This window comes from Melozone crissalis, unplaced genomic scaffold (assembly GCF_028551555.1).
Source record: "Melozone crissalis strain CALT ecotype California unplaced genomic scaffold, PUWL_Pcris_2 ptg000013l_1, whole genome shotgun sequence".
NCBI lineage: Eukaryota > Metazoa > Chordata > Aves > Passeriformes > Passerellidae > Melozone > Melozone crissalis.
Genome location: NW_026535791.1, coordinates 55912295 through 55938324, shown reverse-complemented (window position 1 = coordinate 55938324; position 26030 = coordinate 55912295). Strand labels below are relative to the sequence as shown.

At 40.8% G+C, this 26030-nt stretch overlaps 1 protein-coding gene across 1 annotated transcript in view; it reads left to right on the top strand.

Annotated features, from left to right (window-relative positions):
• Nucleotides 1–656: 656 nt before the first annotated feature.
• MID1 (midline 1) overlaps nucleotides 657–26030 on the top strand; it is a 136949-nt gene continuing 111575 nt past the window's right edge. Inside the window, exon 1 of the mRNA XM_054271590.1 lies at nucleotides 657–760. The gene's annotated coding sequence lies outside the window, so the exon portion shown is untranslated. The remainder of the gene's footprint in view (nucleotides 761–26030) is intronic.

Genomic DNA, 26030 nt, shown 5'->3' with positions numbered 1-26030 from the left:
AACATTTCCATAGCCTCCGGACCCACACATATATTTTAGTTCCTTTCAACAGACAGGAACTTGCCCTTAATGTAAATGGCAAACGGAATTTGACTTCCTGCTCTTGTCATGATGTAATTTTCCCTTTAATCTGACATGAGTAAATCGGTGCTTCTGGAGACGGGATATCGCCACTTTACCGGGCGGCTGTCGAGCGTTCCCGCATCGCTCTGATGCTGCAGTAATTTCAGATTTACATATCCTTGCCTGGGAGCCTGCTAAGCTTCGAGCAGACTCGGAGCAGTTACATGAGAATGGGAATAATCTCTTACACCGCAAATTGACTTCCCTCTTTGTAGCCCTAGTCACTGTTTCCAGCTGCTTTCAGTCTTTTAAATCCTTGAAAGCTTTCCTAATCCGCGTGTAGGCAGCAGCCTTTATGTGCTCTGCCGCCCTCCCCTTCCCCGTGATTGGCGAGGCCATTGCACAGCCAACTGCTCCATCCCTGGGCTGCGTTTGAAACCAGAGCCGGCCGGACAGTTCCTCCCCGCCGCCGACTTTTCATAGGCTGGGCAAGGAAGGTTGGGAAACTTGACATTGTCTCAGGGCTCCCCCCTAGCCAGGAATAAAAAGTGTTGGGGGGAAATAATAGACAGGAAAGAGGAGGGAGGGAAACTTGCTTGCGGTGGGAAACTTGATGGATTTGTGCCCTGCCGACAGCAGCGCGGAGTGAGCAGCCCTGGCCGGCTGGATGGATGATGGGAATCTCACCATGAGGCAGGTAAGGAGCCACTCACTGCCCGCCGGCTCCGGCCACCTCCGCTCCCGACCCCTGCCGAATCCGCTGCTTTCCCCGCTCTTTATTTTCTTCTTATAATTGTAAGTTTCCGGGGGGGGGGGGGGGGAAATTCTTCCGCCCCCCCCCCCCCCCCCCCCAGCTCCCTGGGGGAGGCATCCCTGCTTTCCGATTCCCCCGGTGGGCAGGGAAGGGATGCCAGGCAAGTCATGGTGCGTTTCGGACTCGCAGGGAGCATGGAAGCGGTTTGCGAGCTGTGTAAATCAATTCCAGTTTGCCATGGTCTGAGGGCATTGTGTAGGCTGTCTCGCAGCCCTGCTTGTGACATGCGAAAGAACTTGCTGTGTTATAAGCCTAAATATGCCAATAATTCAGCCCAGGGATAATTTATTAAACAGCTCTGCGTGAGTTCCTTGCCTGCCAGTGCTTTAATCTTCTGATTGTTTTAAAACGTAGTAGTTTCAAGCTGTCTTGCAGCTTCACAAAAGTACTTTGAGATGGGTTTTCCAGGGATTTTTTTTCTAAGATTATTCAAATTAGGGGTTTTTTCAAGACTTCTATTCACCTGAGGAGACAAAAGGAGCTTTTATTTTCATTCTCACAGTTATAAAGCACAGTGGCAAAATGTTTTTGATTCTTGTTTTTCATAGTTTTACAGCCACAATGTACACTTACAAGAGCCTTGTGGGAGGAAGAACAACTGGCTGTATCATTCAAAGATCTGTCCCAGTTAAAAAAGCTAGTTTACTTCCTAAACTTGCTCATAATATGGGGGGGTTTTGGATGGGCAATATGTTAAGAGGCAATACAAGTTATCTGGGTTTTCTGTGTGGGTGTCATTCATTCAGTTCTCAGGGGGACTTTTATAGTACATGTCCAGGAAATGCACGTGTGAGGATTTTGCACCTGTAGTGCAAATGGAACATTTGTTTTACACTCGCTTTCTGAAACCATGGTGGGAAATCCCAGCTTCCTTGCCAGTTTTCTCTAAGTTACAGGAGGTGAGGAAGGGTGAAGAAAAACGCAGGTGATAGAAGAAGAAAGGTATTTCTTGCTCCCACTAGCAAAATCATCACTCTTTAAAGAGAGAGAAGTTCTTGTCCTTGCCAAGCACAATGAAGGGCATTTTATATACCCAGGCTGGTCAGCTGGATGCACGTAGTCATCAAAAATCATTATCACCACAAGAGGGTACTTTGGCACAGGGGGTTACCAACGAGGAGCGCAAAAGAAGCAGAAATGTTACAGGACGGCAATAAAAAAGTGTAAAATGCTCGGTGAAACGTGCACTTCCCTGAAATATTTCCACCTAAAGAACAGGCTTCAGGGATAATGAAGATTCATAAGCGGTGGGTTAAAAGAGCAAGGCGAATGAGCCTAACAGAGCATGGGGGCGGAGGGGGAGTGCTGAGGCATACACGCACCCTGCAGAGGAGGAGGAGGAGGAGGGATGGGCAGACATTCCATCCCGAGAAGGAGCAGGCACAGGCGGGCCGGGGCTTGCCCGGGGTGCGCGCTCCCGCCGCGCTCTCGGGGGCGCGCCCGCCGGGCCGGGCCTGTCCCACACCTGCCCGAGCGCCGCTGCTCTCTCCGTGCCGAGGGAGCGCTTTGGGAATGTTCCTCTGCCTTCCCTTGGCTTGCTGTGCACAGATATCTTCAGTTTGGCCGGGAAATTGTGTGGGCACTGCTGGGGCCCGAGGGCACAGCCCAGGGAGCTGGGTGCCAGGGTGGTGCTGGGCCGCTGTGTGCATCAGCCCCTGTCAGCAGAACTCCTCTTTCTGTGGGAAATGAAGGCTGTGATGGGCCTGAAGTAACTGTATAAAGCGTTTAGGAAATCCATTACAGCAGACACCTAGAAACTGGAGTCATGTGAAGCTGGAGCCCTCATCGCTGCTTCTAGTTGGAAATTGTTAAGGGAAAGTTATGGGTGACTTTTCCATGGCCCTCCTATTCAGAGCAACAGAGAGCTCTTTCTTACCTTCTCTTCCACTTTATAATCCTCTCCCTACCTGTCCTGTTGCTTTCTCTGCCCTTCCTTGGCGATCCTTTCCTCATCCTTGCACCAGCTGGGAGGGAGTGGGTTAATTCCTTCCTCTTCCAGGCTTTGGGAGTGAATGCTCCCACTTTGAGAGGCTCTTGGTAGGAGCTATAGCTCAATTTGGTGTTGCAGAGCTAACCAACAAGGGTACAGGCATATGGCAATGTACTGCAGGTGTTGGAATGAAACCATGTACTATGCTGATGACTGATCTGACCCAAGGGCAACCCACAGCTACTGAACAATAGCACACAGAAATAAAAATGCACTAATTCCCCTAATAGAAGTGGAGGAATTACTGTAGAAATGTAATATGCAGCCTGTTGATAAGATTCAACCTACTTTACTACTGTGCCAGTCCAATAGTCTCCTGCAGGTCACAGGGGTTGGTGTAAATACTGAGCTGAGACTTGTAAATGAGGGAGTATAAAGAAGCAGTCATTTGTAGCTGATCACTGAAAACCTCAGCAAGAGCTGTCTTCTTGCTGTCTCATAGAATAACCTCAAACCAACCTTATTTGTTGGACAAATAAGGTCCAACAACAAAAAAGGAACATTTCTATCCCATGTGGGAAACTACACTGATCACAATGTATCAGTGAAAGTTTAAACATCCACAGGAAATATACTAATTTATACCCATTTGTATGTACTGTAAGACTAATGTTAGGAAGCAGAAGTGCAATTTTAAAGGTATCTTACATAGTTACATAGTTCTTTTTTTTTTTTTTTTGCAACTAACAGACAAGAAAAAAGCTTTCACAAGTAACACTTTTACACTTTTTTTTTTTTGCTTTGCAGAGTACTGAGTTCAGTTTGTTATTTATAAAGTAAGGAAATTTGCCAGTGATGGAAGCTCCTAAAGAGGTGCTTAGCCTTCATGAAGGTGGAGTTTTTGTGAGGGTGGACACAGTTATGAGGCTGGATTCCCTGAATTTGCCGCAGAACTGGAGAGGGCACTGTGGGCTCTGTTTTGTTTCCTAAGACTACTTCACAGAAAATCAAATGTTTGATGAATTTTAATACTTCATTTTCATTCCCTTTCAACCACAATATATCCCTGAAGTGCAGCTCACAGGAGTGTCATTGACAAAAAATGCAGCTCCTTATTTTGGCCTCTTCCTATTGAAGTACCATTGACTTTGATCGAGGCAGTCTTGAGCCCTTTGTCACATAAAGAGGTTCAACCTAACAACTCTTAACTGACAGACCACCTGAAAATGAAAAACTGTGTTTCTAAGATACATAAAACCATTACAATCACTTATCGTGTCTGCAGTCATATGGCTTTTAGTGTGCATATAATTCACCAAGTGAACAAAGGCTGTATACAATTTCGGTGCAAAACATATGCAAAATTCAAAAATCACCCCCTTTCCTTTCAGCTGTTTAAGTTTTTAGCATGTGTTTCTTATTTCCTATTTTCTTTTGCATACCTTTTAAAATTCCTAATGCGTTCTTCTGTAGAAAAGTTGTATTTTTATCCTGAAGTTCTGTAATCCTTTGCCTTATCTTAAAGAGTTCATCCTGGGATGTTTTGTTGTTTGTTTGGCCTGTAAGGGAAGAAAGAGCATCTTAAAGAATGCTGCCCTTTATTTTGTGTGTGCCATGCAGAATAAAGAAAACAGGTGTACAGAGTCTGCAGGCTGGGAGTGTATCAGTTAATTAGTGACTGGACTTTGCTGGGTAGGAAGCCTGGTGAGGATTTTTGTGTGTGTGTGTATGTGTGTTGTCTGCTCCCTTTGATCACTTGTGTGGTAAATAGACATGCAGGGTAGCTATAGCAACATGTGCTGTAGGTTGGTGGGAACAGAGGGGATGGGTTCCCCTGACAAAGGGTAGTTTGTTAGAGTGGTTGGTTCTGATTAGAAAAAGGTGGCACCAATCAGGGCATTTAAAAACATCAGCTTTGCAAAACACAAATGAATGTTATCAGTTTCAAAGTAATGCTTGTTTCTGTAGCTCTGCAAGTGTAGATCGTGTGGAAGATTGATGAGGAAGGGGGAGGGATAATAAAAAGCAGAGCATAACCCATTTACACTTTTGAATGTAAAAATATTCGTGCTGGATGTGCTTTTTCCTGTGGTGCTGCAGAGCCTATGCAGTTTGCAAAAGAAGCATTTGCAGGAGCCAAATTCCCATAGATGATGATACAAGTAGTTGTGTTTTTAAGATATGTCTTCGGGAGGCACTGATGATAGTGTGATGTTAAGTCATGCATCTGATCCATTACCTTTCGCTGATTTGTAAGAGTTTTGTGTGCGATTTGCGATCCCAGGATCCTGTTCCTATTTCAGCAGCCTACCTGTAGAGGTCAGACTTGAAGCTCTCAAAATCTTCCCATGATAGAATTTCAACCTAAAGTTGCAAATATACGTATCCATAGCCACTTTCCTCATTAACTTTATGTGGAATACTTTTAAAATAATGTTGGTTTTCCAGTGTCAGGTTATTAAGTAACACCACGTTCTGCATTGATGGAAGCCTGAAATACATCCAAATTCAGCTTCATTTCACGTCTTGAACAGAGCCCAACCTAAAGCTTTTATTAGTGCCTGAATTATTTAGATGTGTATCTGTCTCTCCATGATCCCCACCAGGCCTCCCACCTTTGATGAGCTCTGTCTCCAGCTCCCTCCCTCCGGCTGCCCAGCCCTCTGCTGCGCTGGCTGCCGCCTCCCCACCGCTGCCTGGTCTCAGGGCTTCCCCCTGGCCGGGTCAGGGAAGCAGGCAGTGCCACAGAGGGGCTCAGCAGCTTCTGAGCACTGCAAAAAAGTTGTCAGACCTCAGAGTCCCTCCACAGAGTAGCACGAGAGGTAAGGGGTCTGCTGGAGCCTGGGCTCGAGGAAAATGAAATGCTGGGAACCAGGAGCTCGCGGTGGTGAATGCTCAGGGAATCTGCTGAGGCTCAAAAATTGCTTCAGCATTTGGAGAAACTGTTTAATTTGTCTGTGGGTGAAGACTGAGTGGAGGGAAAGGAGCAGACAAGTATTCACAAACAGTTGTCTTAATTGCCTTTTGGATGTGTGCTGGAGTTTTGTTTGAAGTGAATTTCAGACTTCATAGGGTATTTCATTCTTTATCCTGTTTTTGGTTCAAAGTCTTTATTACAGTCGTGCAGCTTTAGAGCTTGTAATGCTTTAGCAAGCTGTAAGGAATTACTGCATATCCCTGAGATCCCTGGCTTGCCATGCAGAATCCAGCCTGTCTGAAAGCTGGGAAAAGCGCTAAAGGGTGGGAAGCTGATTTTGATCTCTTTTCTAAACAGTAAAAATAGTTCTTAATTCTTTAAAATTCTTTCCCATTTGCTGTCATGTCATGCTTTTTTATCATTAGCATTTATATCTTCCCGGGGGATGTGGGAGGAGAAAAAAGCTGGCAAAGAAGCAATGTTTGTTTGGCCCAAAAAGTTTTATCAACTTTGTTGATTGAATAAGTGTTGAGATAACTGGGTGCAAGAACAATTTTAAGATAGTAAAACAAATAAAAGGAATTCCAGGCTTTTATTCCTGTAAAAGGAATAAAAGGACAGTAAATGAGGAGATCCATGGGACTGATAGGATGTTTTTTTATTGCAGTGTGCTGGTCTTTAAGGAAAATATTTATGGAGGAACATTTTATGGCTCCAGAAAGGAGCTGGTGACAGGTTATGAGAGTTACTGCACGTTTTGGGTCAGGAAGGCAAACATATTTCTCATGCCTTTGGTGGCAGCAATGTCTTCCCATCACTCCTCACCCAGGCTGTCCTGTGCACCTGTGGGGCTCAGTGTCTGAGCAGGTGCCCAGGACTGATGGCATTGACTCCTCTCTTTGGGTCTGCAGGCATTTAATTACTGAACAACTGCAGCAGGAGCTTAGAGAGGTCCCCCTCCCCACACACACACCAGAGTGGTAGGGCAGACTCATTTGTGGTTCTGGCAAGCTGATGCACTTTGCAGACTCAGGTGAAATGATGGCTTGCTTAGATGAGACCCCCCCTCCCCCTCCACACCATCTCTGGGATCTCCTTTTTTTTTAATCTTTATTTGGGGCACTAGCTAAAACTGCTGTTTTCTTTCAAAAAATACTGAGAAATCAATATTTTATGGCAAAATTGTACTCAAAAAAATCCTTTTTTTTTTAGTAGTTATCCCATATGGAAACATGATCCCTTTTGGTTTTTATTTTGTTTTGATTTGGCATTTTGTTTAGGGTAGGATTTTTTGTTTGGTTTTTGTGGTTTTCTTTTTTTTTTTCTTTTTCATTTGGCTTGTTTTGTGTATTAGTTTGGGAAATTCTCTTCCTGAGGGGTAACTGGAGACATGAAAAAAAAAAAGTAAGAAGAAAGACTTTTTCATAACTTATATTTTGAATTTGAGTTGCCAAATCTAGCCACTCCATCATTAAAACAGCCAGCATCCCAGTTTTAAGGATCTCTTTATCACAAAGCAAGCTTCAAAAGTTTTGCAGGTTTTGGATAAGTCATTGGATTGTACCTAATATTAGGCCCTTATTGCAAAATCTATATGTATTTTGCATGGAAGATGTACACTCTATTGACAGCAACTCCTTTGTGGACCACCAAGGTGTGCCTCTGCTTTTTTCCTCCTTTGGAACCAGCTCCAGCTCCCTGGGCAGGGAGGTCTCAAGCCCTCAGCCCAGTCTCTGGTTCCACCTCAGCTCTGGATGCAGGGATACAAACAGATCTCTCTCTTACTACTTGTGCTTCTGTTCTTGTTGGAATTGCAAGAGGCTGTAGGCAGAAGCCTACACAACTCTGTAAATAATCTCACTGAAAAATAACGTGAGTTGTAAACCTGATGTGCAGAGGAACAGCAAGAATAGGGGAAGGGAACACTGCCCTGGGCAAGGAAAAGGATTGTTCCTTTCAGCGCAGAGCACGTGGACAAAGCTCTTGGGCAGGGACAGCACTGACCAGGTTTGTCCATTCAATACCCAAGAGATTGTGTGTTCTCTGCTTGTGCCTTGTACCAAATGCCATCAATACCAGCATGCATTTCCTCACTGAGAGATGCCAGCTATGTGAGCTTTGTTCTGAACAACTCAGGAAGCCTCGGTTTGAACCATACAGGTCAAAATTTGCCCTATCCCACCAGCACCTATTGAAATAGGTAGATGATTAATGACTTCACTTCTAACTGGGAAACCTCAGAGTTATAGTTTAGACAGAGATTTCAAACTGGGATTTAAGCAGTTCAAAAGTGCACTGTATTGTTTTGGTCTAATTAACACAACATGGTGATAAGACATTAAAGCAGAGTGACAACACTATACATTGATAACAGGGGACATTAATGCCTGGAGACACAGTCTACATTGTAAAAATCTGAAAAAAAAGGGGCTTATTATGTTAGATAGGTCAATGTGATTTGACCTAGTTTTGCTTTGCTGCTTGGAAATTATGTCAGTATTTGTTATGTCATCTCCTTGGATGAGCAATTTAACATCCTTTTTGCATTGCAGCGTTGTCCTAATATTTTATATATTTACTAGCTCTCTAAAAGGATCCTTCAGGCTAATTCTAGAGATCTGGGGAAAACTGATACAAAACAAAAACCTCCTGAAACCAGCTTCCCTTTCATATCTGTCCTCTGTATAACAAAAAGGAGTAAATTTAGTCACAGCAAAATTATAGTTACAAATTCTGAAAAGCATCTTGTCCCCTTTGTATTTAAAACTCAGTAAAATTCATGAATATAAAATAACTGTGCTAACATATGTAACCATGTACACCTTTTCCACAGAGGTTTTAATTGCTAAAACACTGCATTTTTAAATTTACCCAGATGCTTATGTAAAATAGAGTGGCTTAAAGGAACCACACTATATTCTTCCCTGAAGGTAAGGTCTCATTCAAAGTCCTCAGTATTTCTCTTGGGAAAAATGAGGTGTTTTTTTAGTCTTCATCAAAATCACAAGCCCTTTCCTTCATATTTATATTCATGTTGGTTTTTCCCTCTGCTGCCATCTGGACTTGTAAGACATTTGCCAGGGCTCAAGTTGAGGTACATCAGGGAACAACCAGGGAATTAGATGTTACAGTTCTTTGCTCTAATGGAAAAATTTTGCTGTTCCAGTATTTTGGTAAATGTTAGCAGAGGAAAGCTCTGTCTGTTCCTTACCTTTACCTACCTTCTCACAGCTATGCCTCTTACTGTGTTTAACAAATGTAGGGTATGGCAAGGTTGCCCCTTTTGCTTCTTAACATTTCTTGGTCCAAAATGGGTAGCTCTGAAGCCTGATCTTGCTTCTGCTGAAGCTGTTATTGAGGAGGTCAGGCAGATCCCCCATTCAAAATAGTCTTTTATTGTAGTTATTCAAATACATCTTTTGTGGAAAATGCTGAACAGACCAGGTGGTAGCGTGAGAGCAATAACCCGGCCTTCTTTCACAATTTTTTTCACAATTTTAAAAAAATTCCTATTTTCTTGAATAATAACAAATCTATTCTTGAGTTTCAGCATGAGCTTTTTTCTTTCAGTGTCAAAATGAGCTAAGTAAAACCTGTACAAGTTCTTCACCATTTCTGCACAAATATATCTAATCTTGAAAAGATCCCTCTTACTCAGAATTCTCAGCTCAAGTAAAATTAAAAATTGTAATAGCTATCTGAATTCTTTGAGCATACTTCAGATGCAAATGCTCTTACATCCCTTGTTAACCAGCTTAATTGGAACAAAAGCTCAATATGAATGTGTGTTCAGAGGTGCCTCTTCTTTGCTGTTAACATTTGCTCTTGATCCCTAATTAAGCCTTATTACTGAAGGTTAAAAAATCCTCCTGCAATTTAACTCTCCTTGAATGTCTTGACTGCAAAAGAAATTGTCAGGGTAGGAGACTGCTATTGCCTCCCATGTGCCTCCTTCTTTTAAGTGGAACTAAAGTGTAAACTGCTTATGAAGGATTAGCAATGACTGGAAATAAATATCACATATCTCCAGAGTAGTAAAAGCCTCATGCATGAGGAAGATGATGGTTGTGGGCTGACAAGATGATTCACATAGCTAGAAAGACTGTGCAGGGATTCATGGAAAGCTCTCACTGTACTCTGGAGATTATCTGGCCCAACCTTCTCTTCAGCACAGGTTGCTACAGCAGTTTCCTCAAACAATATTGAGAATTTCCAGCGCATGAGAGCCCACTGCATTCCTGGCAGCCTCTTCCAATCTTATTTTTTCTTTTTTTTCCCTTCAATCCAGACAGAATTTCTCTTGCAGCACTTCGTGCCCATTGCCTTTTTTTCTGTCAGCAGGCATCCTTGTCTAGAAAGTAGCTGTTTCCCTTATAACTAACTTTATAGTTATTCAAGGAATGTGATTAGATCTCCTTTGAACCTTCTGCTCTCCAGGCAGAGTAAACCTGTTTCCTTCAGCCTTCCTTCATGTGTCAAGTGCTACAACACCCCAATAATCCCAGTGGCCTCTGCTGGGCCCTTCTCAAGTTCTGCAGCTGAGGGACCACAGGTGGTCACAGTATTCCAGTGTGACCTTGTCAGAAGAGTGAAATAGCCACATTTCTTGGGTTGCTGACTGCACTCTTTCTGGAAAGCCCAGGAGGCTGCTGGTTACTTCTTTCCAAGTACAGAACATTACATTTATCTTTGTTTAAGCTCACATTATGGCTTAGTTGATAAAGTTACTTTACAGTCTCCAAGAGGGACTTCCTGGCCAACCTCACAAAACAAAAACAAGCCCCAAAATCTTCCCTGTTTAAGTTCATCTTATTGCATGATTGCTCACAAAGGGCTTTAGTTATTTCTCAAGCATCATCTGTCTTTCTGGACCAGAAGTCCCGGGGTATTAGATCATGGATTTTGTCTAATTTGTCTATTTCCATGCTGTTTTCTATTGTGTGTTTCTATGATTTTATACCTCTAAATATTGTAGAAGAGTTAGCTTTAGGAAGACAGATTGTGTCATTTTTGTCTTGAAAATCTGGAAACTGTTACTGGAGAAAACAAGTTTATAGAGAAATGCACTTTATTTCCCCATTTATCTTGAGCTGATGATGCAGGTATGCACCAAAAGAGACTAATAACCAATGGTGCTGATTTTTTGCCTAATGTTTCCTTGAGCTTTCAGATAAATTCCAGCACGCTTTCTTAGTCCAATGATTTATTTTTTTAGCTCTTTGTATTGAGCCTTGCTGCCCTCCTCCCTGACACGGCTCGAGGTTTTCTGTTACTGCCTCCTCACTTCTCTGTCCCCAGTTTTTTGGCCTTCTGCTCCTTCCCCAGATATCTGAACAACACTATACCTCTCAGAACTGTAAGGTAAATGCAGGGGAAAGAGAGAGGAAATGTTGTCTCAATCCATCCCCTTTTTCAAATGTGTATTTAACTTCATCAGTGAAGTATAACTCCTGGCCCTATCAGTGTGAGGCTGGAAGCTTGATCATGACAAAGGAGAAGAAAATTGATTTTTCCCCTCTTTTCCTGTCCTTCTAACACTGAACTGGATTTGCAAATTTTTCTTGAAAAATCCTAAGACAAAATCTATTCTAGCCTTTCTGAACATCTTTTGGCAGATGTTTGTGCCATTGGTTGGTGCTATGCCAAGGAACGTCTAAGTGTGTTTGCTTTTTTGAGGGACTTGGGGTAAAGGAAGGGGAAGAGAAAGGAAAGGAAAGAAAAGGGAAACTGTGGCTGTTAGTGTTATTCCTACATAATAGCAGGGGAAGCAGCTCTACTTTTGTTGAGAGAAGTACATTTTAAAATATTGGGATGCATTCCTGAGACTCGAACTCGACTAGGTTACTTAGAAAATAAAGTACATGAGAGAGGCACAGAGGGAAAACAATTGTGTAGGAGAGGAGACCAGGAAGAAGTCTGCAGAGAAGGAAAAGATTAACCATCTGTGTTCTTCCAACTGCATTGGGAAAGCAGAGGAAGCAGGCTTTATCCAGAAATTGAGAATGAACCTTGTGTGAAAATCTTGAGGATGAAAATAGGATTTTTTTGTGGTACAAAGTCAGAACTTGCCTTGGTAAGCACCAATGAAAGAGAGGAATAGTACAGAAACTTCAAGAACTTGGAGACAAAGAGAAGGAAGGTAGAAGACAGAAAGGTAAAGAGGGTAAAGAAGACCTCTGAAGGGAGTCTTAATTCCTTACAAAGGGAGTTAAGCACTTAGAACCTCCTTTGAAACAGTCTGGCCTTTCTCTTGAAAGAACTATTCCCAATGGTACTTGTTCTTCATATTTGCATTGCAGTGTAAAGGTGTAATGGGATGATCAATGGAGTTTTGTTTTATAAATCCTCTAGAAAACTATTTTCCTAGCAAGATTTTCTTTGCAGTGTCTTTTTAAAAATAATAAGAGTCTTCTGCGGTGTTGGGTATTTTAATGTCTGTAAAAAGCAGCTAAAATGAGGCTTAGTTATCTCATCAAGCTGTAAGGCTTCTGACTTTTTCAGTCTTGAGGTCAATATATAGTGTGTGCAAATAAATGGTCTCTACCAGATGGTGAAACCTTGTCCATGAGGGCTAGAGGCACATGTAATCCTTTGAAAAGTCAATTATACCAATAACTTTAGGCATCTTCATTTTTGAAATTTGTTAGCTGGGCTTCTGGGACAGCATCAATGTAAAAAATTCTGAGAAAAATTTTTACCATAAGATGCTGTTAAAAAAGGGTTCTGTTCCAATTGTAAGAATCTTACACCTGTTGAGTTTGTAGATCTTCCACTGCATGAATAAAGAATCACCCTTCAGAAGTGACAATTCCAAAGCTTACCCCCACAATTTCATGATTGCAGTTCCATGGGTAAAGCTATTTTTTTTGTGATAAAGACATGTGATGTTGTCACCGCAGTAAAACACACCATGAAAGGTATATAACCTAAGTGGTCTGATATGGAGAGATGTGCAGTGCTGTATTTCAGACCAGGCTTAAGTCCAGGCATTATAGCTGTAAGGTCAATTGTAATTAATTTTCCTAGCTTTGGACTGTTTCATTTGAAAGTTCTGTGCTAAGACATTCATAGGAGATTTAAAAGATGTGTTAATGTGTTATGTTGTGCAGATGTACACTAAGCAGTGCTGGGATGGCATATGCACTGCAGGAAATGAAACAATCTTGGGGATTTGCTCATATTTACAATAGACATTTATTTACTTAGTGTGTTCTTTCTTGTGTGGGGTGAAAAGGTTACATATGTCTTCAGGTGATAATGGACAAATTATTTAATTAATAGGGGTGATTTTGCTCAGAAATCGGAAGGTCAAGAATCTTTGCCCAGTGTGTGGGAAAGAACGATACTCAGAGTGATTAACACCCAGAGGAAATTTCTGAGTTTATTTTGGCTGGTCTATAGTTGATAATTCCCTTGGCTAAAGGAATGCCTGGCTCCATGTCAGTCACCATTTCCAGAGCTTAACTTTGAATAGCAGTTATTTCTCACACATGTTGGACTTGTCAACTCTTGTTTCAGAGACAAGATGCAAATTGGCACATAGGTAAACTATAGCATTTGGGGGTTTTGTTTCTACTTTATTGTTGTTGAAAGACTCAAATTTTTAAAAAAAGGAAATATAGGAAGATTCTTGGTATAAACCTGTTAGTATGAATTAAGAAGCTTTTTGCCATGCTACTTTGTTATGTGGGCAGAAGAAATTTGACAGATGTAAGGATAATGGGAAAAACAAATTCCAGTAGCTCAGAAGGGCACAAGGAACATCCAATCTCCAAGTCTTAATTATAGAAGTAATGAAATGAGTCATAGTATCTCAGAAAATATTTAAGGAAGATGGTACAAAACATCAAAAGCCATAAAAGCCTCCAGAATAGCTCAGAATGAGAGAGATAAATTGCTAGTGTTCTTGCACTAGCAGAGAAATTTGGGGAAAATTGGGGGAAATTGCAACTGAAAATAGGAAGTGGACAGTGCTCATACTAAGAAAAGCTGCTCCATAAAATAGTCTAAATCTCCAAATCAGACCTTAGAAATTTCTGTCTGGCCTCTAGATGTATTATCAGTTTAAGTCTGAGCATGTAAAATGAACTGACCATGTTTTCCAAAGATTCAGAGCATTTTATTTCCGTGGATGAAATAATTCACAGATGTTTCACCATGCCAAAACTTGGCTGTGGTTTAAAGCATCATTTCAAAGGTTTGGTACAAGGTTGTGTTTTTAATATTCTGCAGATTTATCTTTATCTTTTAAATGCAAATGTGCTGGGCCAGGAATCTTGGACTTGGGTCAGTCTGTGGTCTGTTACATTTCCATATGTCCACACTGCAACTGAGGAGTTTATTATTCACCTTGTTTGGGTGGTGGCCTCCAGTTCTCCCAGTCTAACAACATAGGCTGATCTACTTTCATGTCAGCCACTATATGCTCTTTATTCACCTCAGGGAGAGGACACAGTCTAAATCAATTTATGCTGCTGGTCTTCTAATACCTGTTTATACTTCCCTCCAGAGTGCCCAGAAGTTCAGCAAAGACTTCCTGCATTTAAGTGGAAAGCATCAGGGAGCAGCTTAGGTATAGAAACCTCAGCAGCTGCCCCAGCAAAACTTAGGAACAAACACAGGAACTTCAGTCTGAAAACTGATGTGAAAAAACAATGGAGTGAAAATTTTAAATACATGAGTTGAACATGAGTTTATCTACCTTACTTAACTGAATTTTAGGTGTCTGGGTCTAAATATGTCACTTATTAATTTTATCAAAAAGGGAGGAGATGTATAAGAAGGGACTTGCAGAATAATGTCTTTCCCAAAAATACCTTGCATGACTAATCTTTATCATCTGTCCAATCTCTCTTCAAGTGATGGATGGATTGACATAAAGAGCTGAAGTTTCCTGGTGCTATATTGGATAGTCATTTGAATAAGGAAGAAAAGTGGTGAAAGGCTTTAAATAGATTGTGGTAAAATATATTTTGTAACATAGGTTTGATCTCAGCATAACAATACAGAATAATGAAAATAATATTGTTCTCTGAGAACAATACAGAATAATGAAAATAAAATATTCTCTGAGAAGTCAGGGTAAGTGAAGGGTTACTGTGTTAGTGTTTCAGCAAGGTCAATACAGCATGAAGAAACAAGGTATCGAGGAAAGGCATCTTCAGTAGGTATTTTAAAGAAAATAAGAAAATCTCATGCTAGCCTTAAATCCAATAGTACTCTTAGTTTCCGGTGTTCTCCCCTCATCCTTTATTTAAACATATTTAAATAGTAGTGGTATTTGGGGTTTTTTTAAGACAGGATTAGTATTTACAAAATGACAGCAAAAGATTGTGCTGCCTATAAAAAACATATCTTTTAAAACCAACTTTAACAAAGTCCAAGTGTGATATTACACAGATTTAAAAGGCATTCATAGGTATTTGCATATAATTAAACATTTGCAAGAAATTCAGTGACTCATTTAATACATGAGGGAAGGGAAACCATCCAGAGGGGGCTTGACAGGCTTGAGGAGTAGACCAATGTGAACTTGATTAAGTCAGGGCAATGCCCAGTATCAATACAAACTGAGGGATGAATGGATTGAGAGCAAGGCTGAGGACAAGTTCTTTGGGATACCAGTGGGTGAGAAGCTGGATATGAGCTGGCAGTCTGCCCTTGCAGCTCAGGAGCCCGACTGCTTCCTGGGCTGCATCAAAAGCAGGTTCCTGGAGGTGATTTTGCCCCTCTGCTCGGCTCTGGTGAGACCTCACCTGGAGCACTGCATCCAGCTCTGGAGTTCCCAAAACAGGAAAGACATGCACCTGTTGAAGCAGGTCTGGAGGACGGTCACAAAAATGATCAGAGGAGTGGAGCACCTCTGCTGTGAGGACAGGCTGAGAGAATTGAGGTTGTTCAACCTGGAAGAAGAAGGCTCAGAGAAGACTTTATTGTGGCCTTTCAATAATTAAAGGGGTCCTACAAGACAGCTGAAGAGTGTGTGGTGATAGGACAAAGGGCAACAGTTTTACATTGTAGGAGAGTGCATTTAGATTGGCTGTAAGGAAGAAGTTTTTTATGATAAGGGTGGTGAGACACTCAAACAGGTTGTCCACAGAAGTTTTGTATGTTCCATCATTAGAAGTGCTCAAGGTTGGGCTGGAGGGGGCTTTGAGCAATGTCATCTATTATTCTTGAGCAAAGGTGTTGGAGTATATGATTTCTGGGTTGTGTTGAAAAGACTTTTATTCTATGATTTATTTTTCTTTTTGTTTATATAGGTCATGTTTTAAGCAATATTATGAGATTCCTTTTTTAAATGAGGCATTCTAAACTTGATTAAACCATGCATGACTGCATTCCAGGAAGTGTACTGATTTAGCTGGAAATTCTCTGGATATGTTATACTTTTGTGATGGGAGTCTTCTGACAATGGGGATTTCTATGTCTTAGCCCACTTGCTACTAGCTTCCTTTGTAGTCCATGGATATGGGTACTCGAGGAATAAGATTTTCTTTGCACTAAAACCATAAAAAATATAAGATAAAATTATTCCTTAAAATGCCTGTTGAGTAGGAAAGGATCCCAGGATTATTTTATACACCTCTACTTTATAAGATGAACAGGAATTTAATATTATTTAGAGGAGGCTTTCTTTTCCCTGACATCTGTTATAGCCCATTCAAAGATGGCTGTATAAGACATGCAGCAAAATCCTGCTTTATGTTGTTTTTCTGATCTAAAGTCAGGTGAGATTAATTTCAGCCTTTATAGAGTGTGACCAACCAAGGTTAGCAGAGTGGTGCTGCAGCCACAGATTATTTCTTTACCAGAATTTTAACTGCTCAATGGTATTTCGTCACAGTGAGCTGAATGAGGGCACAAATTAACAATTGAATTTCAAAAATGTTGACTTCAGAAGCATTTCTCCCCATCCAGAATGTAATTATGGTTGAGACTGGTATTGTTTGGAAGAATGCTAATGGGAACCTTACCTGTGGAAGGAAATGTTGCCTGCTTCATACCACACCTTTTTATCTTCATAAACCAGGATTGCAGTTATTAATATATCCCGTCTTTTCCCACTCATTCCCATTATTTCACATTTTCCTGTATATTCTATTTCTAAACCTTCACTTTTCCCACTTTCCAATCTTGCCCACATTTAAATTTTTGGTCCGATTTTCCTGAAGGTTTTGGCATATTCAGTGCCTGTATCCACATTAACCAGTCATGCTGGACCAGTTAACAGCAGATCAGGAGAATGAAATGATTGATGCAGAGAGCCCAATACCCAGATTATACAGGTCTTTTTACCCATACTGTTCTCCTTATAGTCAGGCCCCAAAGACTTCATTAGCAGCAGAAGGTCATTATTAAGTGCTCATCTAAAGCTCATCATCTGTGCTATTAAATCTGAGAGGATGAGCCTTCGTGCACTCCAGCATTAGTCAGGGATGTGACTCCAAGCTTGATTAATGGAGAGGATTGGGCGGTTGCTTAAAAGCGCTCCCATGACCTGAGCAAAAGCACTACCAGGAAGATATACAGCAAGCACAGCTCCCACTTTGCAAGGGCACAGATATCCTTGAATTAGCATTTGCACTGCTCATTTCCCTAATGCAGCTCTCCAAGCCAGGCTCATCCTGAGTGAAGGTGCTGGCACTGCAGATCCAGCTAATGAGCCAGCCACGCTCAGGGGCTCACAGGGCTCAGAGGTGTGGCTGCTCCTCGGGTGAGGAGGTGAAGCTCTACACGAGTGAACTTGGATATTCTAAACACCATAAAAATGGTGAGGGACAGGCTTAGCAGGGGAAGATGGGTATGGGTCAGACTGGGAGAGAGGAGTACTAATGCTGAACAGTGTTATAGTGCTAATCCTTTTAACTTCCTCTCTGGGCTTTGTTGTCAGACCCCTATTGGGGCCTGATTATTCAGACTTTGCCCTGTCTTTCCAGGCACCCGTTCTGAGCAGAGCTGTCTCTTTCCATAGTTAACAGGGAGCTGAACTGCAAAAGGCAGCTAGTGTTTCTTCAAGGTGGGAAACAGGTTTTTACTGTTAAAACATTGTAACTCAACCAAAGTTGTGGAATATCTGCTGACCAAGTTTATGAATGTGTTTAGGATGTTATGCTTCTCAGAAGTATGAGAGTATTGTATCTGCATTGCATTATTTCTTATCTCAGCTAACCATGGAAAGATCTCTTCTATAGAAAAGCTCAGGAGTACATAAAGGCACTGTTGTTTCTTGGAGTTAGTGAAGCTATGAAACGCATGAACTTTACCCCTTGTCTCTACAAAAGATTTGCCAGTTCTATGAATTTTAAATCCATGGGAAATTTTTGTTGCCCTCAGCTGCTGAGGTTCAATGGCTAAAACTCTTTTTGAAGTTATGCTTGAATGCTGCTTTCTTTATAGCCTCCAAAATGACACCTTACGTTTTTCCTGCATTCATAACACTGAGAAAAAGATGAACAAGTGTTCCCTGTTCAACCAACCATCGTATATCATCTCATCTGTTTGGCTGCTTGAATGTAGTGATTAAATGCCCATAATTCCAAGAAATACTAAAATGTGTTTAGCAGTTTGATGTTTTAAAATCCAGGAATAAAAATGCAGATGTTATGATCCATGAAGAAATGGTACATACAAACTGGGGGTAGGGCACAAGAAAACTGGGACTGTTTCCTGTGTAATGAGCCATGCATGGCAAAGACTCTAAGGAATGGCCAGCAGCAAAGAGCTACCTACAAATGTAATCATTTTATGTTTCATTAAAGCCTCGTTATTTTGGAATTTATACAAATTTATGCTGCAGGAAAATATAAAGCCTGTTGTATGACCCTGGCAAGGAAGAAAATAAAACTTTGAAGAACTGAGCTATCATTCATCCAATTCTGATTTTTAACTGAGTTTTTTTGGAGATGACTGGGAGAGAACTTTGATTCAGGAAGGAGATGGTAGCATACTGAGCACTGGAAATTACATGGCACACAAGGACATTTGCAGAGGCAGCTTTTGGCCATGTGACTGTAGGTTCATTTTTCCTCACTCAAGATGATGGGCAGAATGAACACCCTGTATTTTCAAGGTCACTAGAAACATATTAAATGGATCTGGTTTTTAAAGGCTACTTAGAACTTCTCACAAAAAAAAGAAATTGGACACAAACTGGTTACATAAAACACATATACTGTCATATGCCTTTTTTGAAAATAAAAGTATAACAGTAAGAAAGGGAAAAAAATAATTTGCCTTTAATTTCCCATCCATATTATAAACCAATATCATAACCAAAACCATTCCAAGACACATCCTTTCTACTGAGTCAGAAAAAAACCCTAAAGATCCCAATCTGAGAGCTCAGATAGGTCTCTGCATCTATATTTTGTTCTCTAAGATAAACTGGGACTTGTGTCAGAAAGTTTATATACCACTTTCCCCTTGGAAATCCAGCCTTATTATTAGTTGAACTGTTAAACATGGTCCTAACTTAAAGTACGTCAGCTAATACCCACCATTAAGCTTTATGTCCAGATTATGTAGTGGTGTGTCCAGCTTGACAGATACAGAAATATCTTCAAAGAGGGTGGTGGGAGAACACTGTTGCCAGACAACAGATTGACAAAAGTGTGATTTTGTTGATTATTGGAGCCATTCTCCCTAACAGCATTCTGGTAATCTGTTCACTAACAGAGTTGTCCTGGAAGAGCTGGAATGTTCCAGATGCTTCTGGAACATCACAGAACTCCGTTCCACTCCCCAGGCATCTGAGAAAGGCAGATAGAAAACCCAAGGGAGATTTGATAACACTGCCCATAAAAAGACACCCTTTTCTCCTATATCTTAACTACATGTTTTTACAATGTCATTTTTTCTGATAGAAACAGATACTTGCTTCTGAAATATTTAAGTTGAAAGCAGACCCTTTTTCTTTAATATATGAGGTAGCAGAATAAAAAATATATATGAGAGAATGCTTTAAAAGATTGTGTGTTCAAAATGTTTTGTCCTAGGAACAAGCAGCATCCAATGTACTGAGCATGTAACAAAAAAGAAACTGATCCAGAGAACTAATTTAATCTGCTACAATAGGGTGATAATTTATCTTCAAACTAGACAGAAGAAAACTTTCAAGCCCTTGTGTACAGGTCTGACTCAAAGTAAAGAAAGATATTTATCATAGAATCTCAAGTGGATGGTGAAGTATTATGCTTTGAATTGTTTATATTCTCCTCTCTCTCCTTTATAGTATTTAAAACTTGGTTTTGCTCGGCATCTGAAAGAGGATATCCATGTTCCTGATGCAACATGGACGTATGTGACATGGAGTTTTTCTTGTCTGACTTTTTAGAGGAGGGGTGCTAAACAAATGTGGGTGAAAAACTTACTCACTGATTGAGGGCTCAGGTTTCATATATCTGATTTACACTGTTCAGACCATTAGTGGTGGCATAGACATGAGTAATTCCGTTCATAATATTGTCAGAAACTTTTCCCTGTTACTTGTGTATAAGATCGGAATAATATAATTTGCTTTATTGGCTTTGGTAAGTGAAAATCATGCTGGGTGTTGTGGTAAGTCACTTATTTTGAAATTTGTCACTGTATTTCTCATTTCAAGGCTCTCTCACAAAGTGTTTGGGGGTTTTGTTGCTTGTTCCCTGTATGCACAGAATATGAATTTTTCGCACAAGAGATAACATCTAAAGATAGGCTGATAATACCACGTAGTTATTTATGTGGTTCATAGTTATTAACCACTTTGCTCACATTCTGATTATGTACAAATGGTCCAGGCCACCTTCCATGTAGAGAGTGCAGCTAAGCCCAGTTTGATTTATAATAAAGCACTCAGGAAGACAAGGACTGTGTTTTTAGAATCAAGTTTTTGTGCTTTCGTTTCCAGGAAATGCTAATTCTTATTATATCACCCAAGTACAAACATAATACAAGCCATTGATCTGAAAAATATATGGGATTTTTTGAGTATTATCCCTTCAATATTCAAAAATAATATACAATAAAACAAGTGCTGAAAGGAATAGAGTTTCTTTGCCGAAGGTATTCTGTACTTTGGGTGTGTGATAAAATTCCAGCATGAATGCACGGCAAAAAGAAGTATTAACTTTCTTTGCTTCCTAAGGAGTTCAAAATGTTTTGCTCCTGTGGGATTTATGTAAGTGATGCTGGATATTTAGTGTACAGCATTCTATTCACCTTTGAAAAGCCTAGGTTATAATCTGATTTAGATGACAATTGAAAGAGCTCAGTGGTCTCAGTTTAGTCCCTTTTTTATTAAATCACCATCAGACACTTAGCACAGTGCTGATCTTGGCAATAAGATTCACTTTGAGGCATACTGGCCCTGTTGGAGTAAAAGAGACATGGAGTATGAACTTGGCTTTTATAAAAATGAAATCAGCAAATTTCTTCATTTTAAAAAGCACCAACAATTATGGAAATTTTGCAAAGACAAACCATACTACTGCATGGATGCCTTTATTCTCAGAGATAATAGACTATTCTGCATTACAAATGACAAAGATAGTGATACTGCTGGAAAAAATCCTTAGTAGGAGGAATTGCATTATGGTAGCAGTGATTTGCACTGGCTTATTAAAGATATCAGTGTAGCAGAATCTGGCCAGATTTTATATTGCTAGGTGTGGCCACCAAGTCAGAAACTATGCTAAATTAAGAAGATGCCTTGGTCAATACCTTCAAACATCTATTTATATCTGATCCCTTCCAGAGCTGTAATGGAGATTATAGGGTAGTATAAAGACCTGCAGCAATAAAATAAATAATTACTATCAGGTGATCTAGGAATAAGCAAAAACGTTGTCTTGAGTAACAAAGGAAATAGCAAAAGATTTCTTTATTATAAAGAAAGTTTCTAATTCTGCATTATTGCATTCTGAACAGAAAGGTCAGTTATAGGTTTCTTTAAAATGATGTGCCAGTTAATTACATTTCTGTAATGATCTTCAGATCAAAAACTATGCATTGCACCCATCAGTACAGATTTTTGCAAGATACAGGCTAGACTTAGCAGAATAAAAAGGCTTAGAGTCGAGCACTTCAGGGGGCTAAGGTGTTTTAAAGCTCCTACTCAAATGGACCATGGCTTAATCCCTGTGCTGCCACTCAAGACAGTGATTAAAAATCACCCATTCAGGCAATTGCTTCTGGGTGTTGATGTGCCAGGCTGTGGGTGTGGGGCTAAGGGGGTGGAGAAGAGGAGGGTTTGTGAATGTATGGCTGATGTTTGACGAGCTGAATTTCAAAAAGAAGGAGGGGAAAGCAGAGGAAAAGAGGGAAAAACTCAGCTTGCCCCAGGAGGAAGGAAAAGGAGAGAACAAAGCTTCCTTCAATAAGCTCAGCCAGTCCTACAATTTCTGAATTCCTCACAAGAGAGCTCCCCCCTTTCACTACTCTAAAGAGAAAACAAGATTGTGAAATCAAAAGTCAGCCCTGGGGGAGGAGAAGGGGAAGGAAGTTTGTAAATGAGACAGGATTTATCCTGAAATAATAACCTTAGCAGTGATAGCAGGGCTCCTGGTGAACCACTTGGTGGACTTTTTAATCTGTCTCCTTAGATGCTGAGTGTCATTTTTAAAGCAGGCTCTTTATGTCAAAGGAGATTAGCACTGGTGACAGAATAACTTATTCTTGAATGTGAATATGGAGAAAAAAGTACTTTTCTCCGTCTCTCCTGCTGGTAATTCTGATATATTTTGTTAATTTTGATATATATTGCTATATTATTTCCTTGTTTATTCTGTAGATTTGTTCGTGTACAATTACTCCTAAATTACTTTAAAAAAATCAGTGTGGAGAAAAAACACTTGTTCTCTTGTTACCTAAAAAAAGAGTCACTGAGGATAGCATTAAATCTTCTTTCAGCATTAAACATTTAAGTAACTGATGGCTGTACTGCTGCCTTTTGAATCCATGCATGGCTGCTAAAATATTTCATCTCTCAGGGTTTCTTACACGTCTCATCCATCCTAATGTGAGGAAAATGTTTTGGTTTCTCATCTTTTACAGAAAATATCTCATTGAATGTGTAGTACACTCAGCTTCCTGAGCAAAGGGATAATGCCAGTGTGACCTTGGTGCCAGGAGCAGATCACCTTGAGTGCCATCATGTGGCACCTACAGGACAGCTGGGGGATCTGACCCAGCCAGTGTGGGTTTAGGAAAGGCAGGTCCTGCTTGACAAACCTGATCTCCTTCTGCCTTGTGGATGAGGGAAAGGCTGTGGATGTTTACCTAGACGTCAATAAAGCTTTGACTCTGTTTCCCACAGTATCCTCCTGGAGAACCTGGCTGGCCATGGTATGGACAGGTGCACTCTCCTCTGGGTGAAAGAAATGTCTGGATGCGCAGCCCAGAGAGTGATGGTGAATGGAGTTCATCCAGCTGGGGGACAATCACCAGTGACATTTCCCAGGGCTCAGTACTGGGGACAGTTTTGATATGAGTATCAATGACCTGGATGAGGGGATTGAGGCCACCCTCAGGCAATTTGCAGATGACACCTAGTTGGGCAAGGGTGTCGATCTGCTGGAAGATTGAAAAACTCTACAGAGAGATCTGCACAGGCTCCTGGATTGGTGGGCTGAGGCCAATGGTATGAGATTCAACAAGATGAAGAGCTGGGTCCTGCACTTGAGTCACTATAGCCTTTAGCCATGCTAGGGGAGGTTCAGGTGGGACTTTAGGAAGAAAGTTTTCACAGAAGGGGTAATTGGGCATTAGAATAGGCTGCCCATGGAGGGGTGGAGCCACCCTCTCCAGAGGAGTTTAAGGAAAGACTCAGTGCCTGGGTCTAGCGGACAAAGTGGTGTTGGGTCATAGGTTGGACTCAGTGATCTCAGAGGTCTTTTCCAACCTAATTGATTCTGTGATTCTGTATCCTCATATCTAGGACTGCAAAAGTTGCTTTTTACACAGAGTCTTTCTCAGAAAAATACTTTTGAATCTGGCCTTCCCCCTGCTTTAGGAATCGTGTTGTTTCATTGAATTATAGACACCCCAATATGAGTTGGAAGGATTACAGGCTCTGTTGCTATCTATCACCTAATTTTCCACATCTTGTTTATGTCTTTTATACAGGAGCTCTGCCACGCTTCTTGTCAGGGATTTATACTCATCTTTATTTTCTAGAGGTGTACATAATTTAGGAAAGAGAAGCACTCCAGAAAATACTATAAACAAGGTGTACATATGTGACCCTTTCACATATGCAATGTTGCTGACTTGAGTTGAAAGACAAGCAAAAAAAAAATAGAAGGGATTTCTATGAGGGTCTTGTAAGGCTTAGTTCTTATGACCTGGAAATAAGAGCAACTTTAACTGGTATTTTAGATGTTGTTTAAAACTGGGTAAAGATAGTGAAAACAGACTTAATTTCTTGCTCTGGTTTGTGGGGGTATTTTTGTCATTCAGATGGAATTTCCCATCACCGCTTCACTGGAAGTCTTCCAAGTGCATTTTTAAGATTAGCAGAAAGAGGAAATGTATGTTGAAACAAGTTCTGTCCATTTCTGCTTGGCTTCAGTAGGTCTGGCCTTTGTGAAAGTCTTGAAGAAATGCTGGGTCATCCTTTCCTGATGGTAATCCTGAGCAGGGTTTGAAGGAAGCGATATAAACTGGGTATGAGCTATATGTTTCACTGCCTTTACACACTCCCAGCTTCCAGAAAGGGCTGTTTTGGCTGTCTGATTGTCAAGAGCCCAGAGCATCCTGGCTGTACTGTTTTCCTTTGATTTTTTTTTAGTGGAAGAGATGGTTACCAGTAAAGACACATTCATGCTACCTATTTTGAGACTTGTCCCCCAAGGAAGATTTATCCCATCCCAGTCTGTAGTGCCTGTTTTGCTCAATTTTCTAGACAGAACCTGAAACAGGTGGCTCAAATTTTGTCTAGATTTTTAATGGCTAAAAATAAGGTTTTGTTCTGTCATGTCTAGAGGAACTTAGCTATCTGTTCTTTGACACCTGCCTGCCCTGTTTGGCCAGCCCCTTGTCCCATCTGCCCTTTCTCAGACTGACTTCTTGACAATATAGGCATCCCACACTAATCTGGCTCATCCTGTCTGTGGCATTAGAGATCACTGAAGTTGATTTTCCTAAGTGAAAGTGGAAAAAGAAGCTGCAAGAAATCTTATAATGGAGTGAATGGATCAAATAATGGATTTCTATTCCAGGTGTGACTCCCTGGCAGATGATGATTCTGACACCATTTTGGGTGTGGGTCTCTGTGCTGACAAAGAATTTGGAAGGGGTAGAAAACAACTGCAAAACTCAGAGCAGGAGAAGAGCCCTTTATACACGAGTCTCATGGGATATAACTGATCTGCTCTAACTCCCAGTGACAGCAAACTGTTCTTTCTCGTATATTGTAGCTACTTCTTTTCTCCAGCATCTCAAGTAATACAACATCTTTTCATCATTTCTTGTTGCTGGAAGGGAGGTGATGAGTGTTCATGTTCTGCTTGGAGAATTTTTTCATCTAGGACACATGCAGGCAGAAGATACTATTAGATTGATCCAGCAGGAAACAAAAGTAGTTAGAAAATGTGATGTTTATGTCCTTATATAAGAGTTTATGTCCACCTATAAGAGTATGTGGTTTTAAGACTAATACAGTGTGTCTCCTGTCAAGGAGAGTTAGCTGCCAGCCAGATTGGTTTCCCAGAAAAGAAGTCTCTGTCGGCTGGCTGCTGTTTAATAAGCGCACTGTGTCCATTATTCAAGCTTTTGACCACATTCCTTTTGCTTCTTACAGAAAAAAATTAAATTATTCTCTCATTGTTAAACAAAAATCTGTATTTATACAATTGAATATATACCAGATTCATAGACGTTAGTGCAAAGTGATCCAAAGGTGGGTTGTTTTGCCTGTCTTGTCTTTTTTCCCCTCTCCTCTCTGTCCCCCCAAGTCATGCTCCAATGTCAGATGCTGCTGAACCTGTTTGGCTGCTTTGTGAAATCTGGAGGGGCACAAGCTGCCACCTGGAGCTGCTGCCCTGAGCAGCCACTGCTACGTCTGACTAGTTCACAAAGACACATTTATTCTGGTTGGCATTAATTAGATCAAGAAGGTAGGAAAGGAAAAGAGAAGAAAAGTTATTGCATTCCTGAGCTGATAATATATACAGGACTGACAAGTGGAGAGGAAAATTGCAGAGCATAGCTGCTGTCTCTACTGGCAACTGAAAACAGCCCAGTAACTTTGTTTTCAAGGGACTTGTGCTTTGTCTGTTTGCTCTGAAGAGAGCTAGGTAGGATAAATTGATGATAGTTGTGGCAAA